Raw genomic sequence first — 11,271 nt, 5'->3', positions numbered from 1 at the left:
TGGTTACTGAATTTCTCGGGCAGCTCTCACTAAAACCAAACGATACTATAACGATAGTGTTGCCATTGCCGAATTCATTATCTGTCACGTCCCTGGCCAGATAGATAGGACATCTGGCCTCATAAGGGTAAGACTGCACATGCTGGATATGTAGCCTAATGACACAATGAAGATTGTTGATAGGCGTTTTGAGATAACACTATGTTTAATGAATTTTATTTTCCTAAAACCCACGAAAAAAATCATAAATTATTCAGTTAATAATGGGGAAATGTACCGTGAAATACTGTATTTGACTGATTTACGTAAGATTGCAAAAATATAAAACCATTATAAAACCAATACTTGAGGGCGAAAAGAACAACAACAGCAGAGGCATTGGCGGTGGTATCGACATTGAGCATAAAGCAGTGAACAATCGAATCCCGCAGTGGATATATTATGACGACACCAACGAGCTAATTTATCGACTATGCCTGCTACATCAGCTGCTGCAGGTAATACAGCTCATTCGAATGAGGTTGTTTCAGTAATATCTGAGCTTAGAGACAGTGGTATCATCGAATAAGTATGGAACCAGTAGTTCCAGAACAGCACAAACCAGCACACAAAACATTCCCTCATAGACATGTTATGATTAAAGGTTTGGATGAATTATGGCAGGCTAATCTAGTAGATATGATGGATTATTCACATGAGAATAATGGATTCAAATATATTTTAATAGTTACTGATACACAATCGAAATTTACCTGGGTATTAACTATTAGAACAAAAATCGGGAGAAATGTTGCGGATGTGTTTGAGTGTTTCCTGCAGACAGAAACGATCTGATGCCCAGACAACCTCCAAACTAATCACAGTGGAGAGTTTTACAATAGGTATTTCAAGACCGTGATGCAACGATATGGAATACATCACTACTCCAATTTCACCTACCTGAAGGCGAGTATTGTACAATGTCTGAACAGAACAATTAAAGATCAAATGAGGATGCATCTTCGTGGCTCATAAAAATGGATAAACGTCCTCCCAGAAACAATTGCGCAGTATGTTGTTGTTGGTGTCTTCAGTCCTGAGATTGGTTTGATGCAGCTCTCCATGCTACTCTATCCTGTGCAAGCTTCTTCATCTCCCAGTACTTACTGGAACCTACATATTTCTGAATCTGCTTAGTGTATTCTTCTCTTGGTCTCCCTCTACGACTTTTACCCTCCAAGCTGCCCTCCAATGCTAAATTTGTGATCCCTTGATGCCTCAGAACATGTCCTACCAACCGGTCCCTTCTTCTTGTCAAGTTGTGCCACAAACTCCTCTTCTCGCCAATTATATTCGATACCTCCTCATTAGTTATGTGATCTACCCATCTAATCTTCAGCATTCTTCTGTAGCACAAAATTTCGAAATCTTCTATTCTCTTCTTGTCCAAACTATTTATCGTCCATGTTTCACTTCCATACATGGCTACACTCCATACAAATACTTTCAGAAACGACATCCTGACACTTAAATCTATACTCGATGCTAACAAATTTCTCTTCTTCAGACACTTCCTCGCCATTAGTCTACATTTTATATCCTCTCTACTTCGACCATCATCAGTTATTTGGCTTCCCAAATAGCAAAACTCCTTTACTACTTTAAATGTCTTATTTCCTAAGATACTTCCCTCAGCACCACCCGACTTAATTCGACTACATTACATTATCCTCGTTTTGCTATTGTTGATGTTCATCTTATATCCTCCTTTCAGGACACTGTCCATTCCGTTCTACTGCTCTTCCAAGTCCTTTGCTGTCTCTGACAGAATTGCAATGTCATCGGCGAACCTCAAAGTTTTTATTTCTTCTCCATGGATTTGAATACCTATTCCGAATTTTTCTTTTGCTTCCTTTACTGCTTGCTAAACATACTGATTGAATAACATTGGGGAGAGGCTACAACCCTGTCTCCATCCCTTCCCAACCACTGCTTCCCTTTCATGCCTCTCGACTCTTATAACTGCCATCTGGTTTCTGCACAAATTGTAAATAGCCTTTCGTTCCCTGTATTTTACCCCTGCCACATTTAGAATTTGAAAGAGAGTATTCCAGTCAACATCGTCAAAAGCTTCCTCTAAGTCTACAAATGCTAGAAACGTAGGTTTGCCTTTCCATAATCTTTCTTCTAAAGTAAGTCGTAAGGTCAGTATTGCCTCATGTGTTCCAATATTTCTATGGAATCCAAACTGATCTTCTCTGAGGTCGGCTTCTACCAGTTTTTCCATTCATCTGTAAAGAATTCGCGTTAGTATTTTGCAGCTGTGACTTATTAAACTGATAGTTCGGTAATTTTCACATCTGTCAACACCTGCTTTCTTTAGGATTTGAATTATTATATTCTTCTTGACGTCTGAGGGTATTTCGCCTGTCTCCTACATCTTGCTCACCAGATGGTAGAGTTTTGTCAGGACTGGCTCTCCCAAGGCCGTCAGTAGTTCTAATGGAATGTTGTCTACTCCCAGGGCCTTGTTTCGACTCAGATCTTTCAGTGCTCTGTCAAACTCTTCACGCAGTGTCCTATCTCTCATTTCATCTTCATCTACATCCTCTTCCATTTCCATAATATTGACTTCAAGTACATCGCCCTTGTATAGACTGTCTATACACTCCTTCCACCTTTCTGCTTTCCTTTCTTTGCTTAGAACTGGGTTTCCATCTGAACTCTTGATATTCATACAAGTGGTTCTCTTTTCTCCAAAGGTCTCTTTAATTTTCCTGTAGGCAGTGTCTATCTTACCCCTAGTGAGATACGCCTCTATATCCTTACATTTGTCCTCTAGCCATCCCTGCTTAGCCATTTTGCACTTGCTGTCGATCTCATTTTTGAGACGTATGTATTCCTTTTTGCCTGCTTCATTTACTGCATTTTTGTATTGTCTCCTTTCGTCAATTAAATTCAATTTATCTTCCGTTACCCAAGGATTTCTATTAGCCCTCGTCTTTTTACCTACTTGATCCTCTGTTATCTTCGCTATTTCATCTCTCAAAGCTACCCATTCTTTTTCCACTGTATTTCTTTCCCCCATTCTTTTCAACTGTTCCCAAATGCTTTCCCTGAAGCTCTCTACAACCTCTGGTTCTTTCAGTTTATCCAGGTACCATCTCCTCAAATTCCCACCTTTTTGCAGTTTCTTCAGTTTTAATCTACAGTTCATAGCCAATAGATTGTGGTCAGAGTCCGTATCTGCCCCTGGAAATGTCTTACAATTTAAAACCTGGTTCCTGAATCTCTGTCTTACCATTATATAATCTATCTGAGACCTTCCAGTATCTCCAGGCTTCTACCATGTGTACGGCCTTCTTTTATGATTCTTGAACCAAGTGTTAGCTATGATTAAGTTATGCTCTGTGCAAAATTCTACCAGGTGGCTCACTCTTTCATTCCTTACTCCCATTCCATATTCACCTACTACGTTTCCTTCTCTTCCTTTTCCTACTATCGAGTGCCAATCACCCATGACTATTAAATTTTCGTCTCCCTTCACTACCTGAATAAGTTCTTTTATTTCATCATAATTTCATCAATTTCTTCATCATCTGCAGAGCTAGTTGGCATAATACTGTCGTAGGTGTGGGCTTTGTGTCTATCTTGGTCACAATAATGCGTTCACTATGCTGTTTATAATAGCTTACCCGCACTCCTATTTTTTATTCATTATTAAATCTACTCCTGCATTACCCCTATTTGATTTTGTATTTATAACCCTGTATTCACCTGACCAAAAGTCTTGTTCCTCCTACCACCGAATTTCACTAATTCCCACTATATCTCACTTTAACCTATCCATTTCCCTTTTTAAATTTTGTAACCTACCAGCCCAATTAAGGGACATTCCACGCTAGGATCCGTAGAACGCCATTTTTCTTTCTCCTGATAGCAACGTCCTCTTGAGTGGTCCCCGTCCAGAGATCCGAATGGGGGACGGTTTTACCTGCGGAATATTTTACCCAAGAGGACGCCATCATCATTATTTAATCATACAGTAAAGCTGCAGGCCTTGGGAAAAATTACAGCTGTAGTTTCCCCTTGCTTTCAACTGTTTGCAGTACCAGCACAGCAAGGCCGTTTTGGTTAGTGATACAAGGCCAGATCAGTCAATCATCCTAACTGTTGCCCCTGCAACTACTGAAAAGGCTGCTGTCGCTCTTCAGGAACCACACGTTTGTCTGGCCTCTCAACAGATGCCCCTCTGTTGTGGTTGCACCTATGGTACAGCCATCCGTATTGCTCAGGCATGCAAGCCTCCCCACCAACAGCAAGGTCCATGGTTCATCGGGGGGAGGGAGGTGCGCAATATAATTGAACTAAATATAGCACAATAAAAATGAGACGAATTGATGCTTGTGATAATGGACTCATTTATACTATACTAATACTATCACATTAAAATCCAGGATCCATGTAAACAGAAATTTAATGTAGGTGATTTGGTATGTATCTCAAAACACAAGATGGCATTTGAGAAATCATACCTACCAAACTGCTCAACAGAGATGTTTACAGTTTCCAAAGTGTAAAGAACAAATCCTAGAACTTATATCTTGAAGGATAATAAAGTTGAAGAAATAGCAGATTGCTTCTACACTGAGGAAATGTAGAGAGCTGTGAACTGGGTGTGTTTCTCATGGAGAAAGACGTAAGACGTTGAATCGAGCACTAGATAAATGGTGTGGTTTTCCTGCAGCACAGAACAGCTGGACTGACGCTGATGGTTTTCTATACAATAGAGTGCATCGACTGTATACCAGGACAGTAGCATAACTTGTGTGTTAGGAGACACATTAGAGGAGGTGGTGGTATTCTAGACAAACTACCAGTGGAATTACTTATTCCGGGATATAACTGCTGTAGACCTGGAACAAAGCTTCAGAAATGCTTGGCACATGGTGATAAGGGAGTTAATCTGCTGGATGAAGTGTGTATGGAACATGACATTGTATACAAGGCAAATAAAGATCTCCCAGTTGTCACATTGAAGATAGGATTGTAGCTGATAAGGTTAACGTGATATGCAGAAGAAAAGATATTGATATAGGTCAATGCATTGCAGCATTTGTTGTTGATAAAAGCATGTGTGGAAAAATTAAGTTGTGTTTATGAGTGATGAATTTCAATTGAGTTATGAATGTTGCATGTCATGCACTGGAGAAGAAGACAATGATGAAGAAGAAGGGTGTTTAAAAAGCTGTAACCTGAGTAAGAAGAGAATCAGTTAAAGGATCTAGAGTTCTGCCAGTACCCAAGACATCAGGTGGTTTTCTTCCATTCCTCGTCTGAGCCCTCTCTTCTCTCTCAGCAGGGGGTTCACTGACTGGTGGTGTTGCAGCTATTGCCAGGACAGCCAAGAATGCGCAAAACTCGCAAGTGCAATCAGAAGAAGCAAGAAGACATAACGGCGTGATGGAAGCAGCAGCCATCAGAAAAGGACTATATCTGAAACCATACAGGAAAGGGTTTGGTCTATTCATAAATAAAAAAAAGCCCATTAGCAGTCCTACCAGATCGGTCACTCACAAATACTGATCTTCTTCAGTTTGTGGTGTGTTTATGCAGAATATATTGCCAAAGACTATGTGGAAAACTGGTGAATGTGGTATTGTGAATTTAGATGTTACTGCAGGTCTCGGCGCTCACTAGGTGTCATATTCTATGAAGATGCAGATACCATCCACTATTTCGATTCATTTAATGATCTGCAACCGCCAGAAGAATTACAACAGTACTACACTCGCAGAAGACGTGTGTTCTACACTCGCAGAAGACGTGAGTTCTACAATTTTCGGCGCACCATGACTTTATTACACACTTCTGCAGACATCTACGCATCATGTTTCTCCTGAAATTTACAAAGAAGAAGAAGAATATATAAGGAAGAGCTTTAAACATTCCTTCATCACTTGATGTTCAGATGCAATATCGTACACTTTGACTTAAAAAAAAAACGATCATCTGTATTGCACTGATTGGACTGGAGACATACAACAGCATCCCAAATATTATGGAGACTAAGTCCGCAGCTCGTGGTCGTGCGGTAGCGTTCTCGCTTCCCGCGCCCGAGTTCCTGGGTTCGATTCCCAGTGGGGTCAGGGATTTTATCTGCCTCGTGATGGCTGGGTGTTGTGTGCTGTCCTTAGGTTAGTTAGGTTTAAGTAGTTCTAAGCTCTAGGGGACTGATGACCATAGATGTTAAGTCCCATAGTGCTCAGAGCCATTTGAACCATTACAGAGACTAACAAAAAGCTGTATCTGGATATTCATGGTGAAGAAGACATTGTGGAAACAGAACCTGGTGCATACGATATTGACGATTTCAACTAAGTCTTAAAACAATCTGGGAAAGGTATTGGGCTACATGCAAACATCAGTGCACTTAAATCTGAAATAAGGACTGTGAATGCAACGATTGACTTTATGCAGAAAGGTTCAACAGGGCGCCTACTGGGTTTCACAAAAGGACAGGTTTAAAGAAGGATCCTAGTAAATTTTACAAGTCAGATCATACTGTGGAATATTGTCTGTCAGCACAATCCGAGTCAAGTGTAACATTGTCTGATTCACCCTGTTTACGAATTTTTCCCTCAATTGCAACAGGGTATAAGATTGTTGAGACTCCCACCAATGCAATATAACTCCAGTGACAGTTCAGACATTGGACTATTTGGAGTTGCATATTGTGGATCAGAATATTCAACTTGTCGATTTTCGTGGCGAGGAAAACATTCTACGATCACATCTAAGTCAGGATGGACATAGGTATAAAACCAGTGCATGCAATCCACAGCACATCACTTCGCTGCTGAACTGCAAAGTGATAACATGTGCGAGCTAAGAGTTTCTTAAATCAGTGGGCTTGAAACCTTGTAGTGATGTCCTCACTCAGTATAACCAGTCCAGTAGGGTATGATGAGCGAATTGTATGTCAGGAATAGTTCTCACATAAACCTTATGCTTCAACCACATTTAAAAAGAATGATAAAATAAGGATTGTCATTCAACACCAAGACACACTGACTCCTCCATTCAAGAAAACCGGCGGCAGCACTGCAGTGGGATCCAGGCTTACACATAACGCTTTAGCATTCCTGTTTCAAGAGATACACTATGAGCTCAATGTGCCTGAGATCGACTGTATGTATGTGTATATATGTTTGCTATATGTCTTTTGAAGCAGACATGGTCACGTGCCTCCTGCTCCCGCAACCCAATTTGTGCTGCACAATAGGTGTAATTCCATGCAACCATTCTATATATTTTGTTATCTTCCATCTTAAACATAACTTAATTAATAGCACTCATCATGGGATAGGTTTTTTGTAAATAACAACAACAAAGACGTATATTAACGAACTTTTTGTTTATTCAGTTCTCAAAAATACAATTCGGTTTCTGAGATTACAGTTCAGCTCTTGAGTTTACAATATAGTATTCTTGAGGTACAATTAGTATCTGCTATTCCAATGCAGAGATATTTTTAACTCACACACTACAACAGTGTCACTTATTGTGAATATTATTTTTTACAATTATTTTTCCAGTAGCACTGGAATTTTTTAAAATCTATACTAAAAACTAATGTGGAGGTAGTTTCTTTACTACAACTAAATTCCACAGTCCCAGAAGCATAGCTTTTTCAATAATTCTGTGAACTGTGTGTACTTAGATTCTAATTTCAACTGCCCCAATTGCAATGGTTTTTACAATAATAATAATTCTGATGGACTGTATACACTTAAAAACTAATTTGACTTGGTTGGCTAGTGGGGGGTGAGAAACTTAAAAACTATTCTATTTACAAGACACATGTGGTCCTTAGATATATATATTTACAGGCTGCACATATATTAGGTATGAATAAATAAATATACAAATATCTTATTTATAGATATGCTTTTTTAAATTTTTTAAACTTTTTATATAAAACTATGAATTTGTCTTCTTCAGTATGTGTAATAACATGTACCGAGTCCTTGGAAGTGGAGTCTACTAGATGTGCTGCTAATAACTTGTCTGAGGAGAAATAATTCAGGCATCTAAAGCAAAAATGCTGATTACCCTAATCTTTATTCATATGGGAGGCAAGAAGGTGAGACATGTCTTTGATCCAAACAGCGATAATTATCATATGCAGAAAAGAGCAGTGTGTTTACGTGCATGTTGCACTCACAGACAGATTTTGAAAAAATGTTCAAATGTGTGTGAATTCCTGAGGGACCAAACTGCTGAGGTCATCAGTCCCTAGACTTACACATTACTTAAACTAACTTATGCTAAGAACAACACACGCCCATTCCTGAGGAAGGTCTCTAACCTCCGGTGGGAGGAGCCATGCAATCCGTGACATGGCACCTCAAACTGCACAGCCACTCCTCGTGGCCTTGCAAAGTTTGAGAAATGGAGAGGGTTAACGACAATATGTTTGTCCTGCTCACCTGACTTGTGTTTCTTCTCCCGGCCATAAACATGAACCACCTCAAATTTAGGTACATTTTGGATCTTGATGGGGAACTAAATACCATGAGAGCTATAACGCTTATGACTGTACTGCGATGTGAACCGTGGATTCTGTTTAAGATTTCTTTCGCAAACCAGGACTGACCATGCAAAACAAGTCTGATTGGTTTTATTTTGGACATTAATACATGCCTGCTTATCAGCTATATCCTTAGGTAGCCTCATATAGCTGGACCCTCCATTTACTGGATCACAGACGTGTGTATGGCTATCCAGGTGCAGTATTTGGCTTAGTGTTTTAGCTGACCCTCTGACTTCCTACTCTGAAAACCAGACCAGTATAGCACTCAAGGTGTATTTACAAAACCATTCAGCAATTGACATTCTCCGCGTGATCATGGCAGTTTCCCCCAAAGATAATGAAAATTTACCTCTTAAATGCAGAATCAACTTTGAGGAAGGTGTGTGTGTGTGTGGGGGGGGGGGGGGATGTGTGACAGTTCGAAGCAGAGCGCCACGCTGCATTTAATGGCATCAAGCAACAATCTGTCTCTGCGCTCGTTCTTGCACTGTACTTTTTTATTGCTTTATATGAAATTACCTCCTTACTTTTTGCTGTGTTTTTGGCTCCTGACTGCTTCTGTTATTTATAAGTTTGCTGTACAGAGACTTAACTTTTTTACTATATAACCATTCGACCTTTCTATCTGTTCTAAAATATTCAGTTCTTTTTCAATGTCATTCTCATTTAAGAACAACTTTATTACCATATTTAGCATGGCCTGAAAATAGACTCATTTATGCATTTTAAAGTGGCATTAATCCACTGGTATAATAGTGTCTGTAAATGATGGCTTTCTAAAAATGCCAATGTCAGTTTGTCAGTGGACCTATTTACAGATAAATCGAGAAAATTTATCGCTTGTTCAACTTCGTGCTCAACTGTAAATTCTATGTTGGGGTGCATACTGTTAAATTTCACAGTCACCACTTTAACCGTCTCCTCATTACCATTTGCTACTCGAAGGTGTCATCCATGTACCTACTATAAGTGAGAATGTTACTTCAGATTCCTAATAGCGACTAATAACCTTTATATAATTGTGACATGATATGCTTTTAACCCTCAGAACATAAACTGAGATAGAATGGACAGTTAATTAGCTAAGGCTATAATATGATTCAGCCAACATTCCTGCCAGTTCACAGTATCTGCAGTTTTAATTATACTGATAAACTAACTGACAGATTCGCCTGCTTACTTCTTTAACGATATTCCCACTTGCAAATTCGACAGTAAAAATAACTGACAGTTATAAGTAACTTGTTAAAACTAACTGATATAAAGAAATAGCTGTAATCGCGATAACTCATAGTCCAAAATAACCGTTTTGCCCATCTGTACTGCAGAAGTAGAGACCAGACTCTGACATCTCATGATTCTACTCATATAGTTTAAGTGAACGCCTGCTGTGTGTGTTCTACCATTTTGAAAGTAGCTGGTAGACGTGTGCTGTGTTTACCTAGTCTCATGTCCTTGCTTATTCTCATTTTGCTTGGTTTCTCTGTTATTTTTGTTTCTGTTTTATATTTGCTGTTGTAATTTATTTTCTATGTAGTTTATGCTATTAAAGATGTAAATACATCAAACCACTCTTCAGACTGAAGATCAAGACAACAACATTGTCATCGTGATGGCTGTCACTGTTTAAACAGCCTGCTATGACCTGCCCATATGTTAGTTTAAAAAAATGGGTCTTCATTATGTATACACATGGTAGAGGTAGGATAGCTAAACTCTTAAACAGGTTAACATTCTTTATGATTCTAATGGCCTTTTTATTCTGGAAACTCGCTTTGCCACTGCCAAATTACCATAGAATATGAACCCATATTGAAGGTGGCAAAGATAGTAAGCATAATAGGTATACTTAATTGTTTTTCAGGGGACATCTATATTATAAATAACATTGAAGTTGATGCTTTTTATATTTTTCATCACAAACTCAGTGATGTAGTTAATATCTAATGATCAGCTAGATAGCTAGTCGTACACCTAGATCTCACACTGACATGGTAGGTGTGGGCCTACTCAGCAGGCATATAGGAAGCTACTGAAAGTGGTTTCATCTTTCATACATCAAGAACCAAAAGTTGCCTGTATGCTACACTTTCTTCTGTTAACATTTTATTGTTTTTATTAGTCTCTATGGAAACTCTACTGTACACTAACACTATTCTTGTGCAAAAGGAAACAACCAGACTTATCAAAGGAATATTAGATACGTGCCTGAATTATACAGTAATAGTTTCAGTAATTTACGATATTAACATTGTATTACCATTGCTCGGTAAGAAAAATGCCTTATTTTGAAAGGAAACAAAAGGTGCGTGAGTGATTATCACAAAGATGTGATTTACACAGACATTACCCAATATATGACAGCAATCTTGATTTCACTCTTAGTTTGAATAAATTTTAATAGTTTTGATTTCACTGGGATGAAGATGTCAGTGAAACTATACCTGTTATACAGACGACAAGAAACATACGAGGATTAAGTGTCTTACAGCCATCAGTAACAGAGAAATGTGAGAGTTTTTTTACTTGGTTTAGACAAATAACTATACAACATTAAAGTAATTTCTGGACTTAGCGTAATATTTCCATTTAAAATATCTGTATAAATGTACTTAAAGTAATCCCAAATGTGCCAGTAGCGTATGGTATGGTTTTGTATTAATTTTACGATAATCTTCAACACAGTTATACATTTT

This window comes from Schistocerca cancellata, chromosome 5, assembly GCF_023864275.1.
Source record: "Schistocerca cancellata isolate TAMUIC-IGC-003103 chromosome 5, iqSchCanc2.1, whole genome shotgun sequence".
NCBI lineage: Eukaryota > Metazoa > Arthropoda > Insecta > Orthoptera > Acrididae > Schistocerca > Schistocerca cancellata.
Note: the sequence above shows the minus strand (reverse complement) of the source record.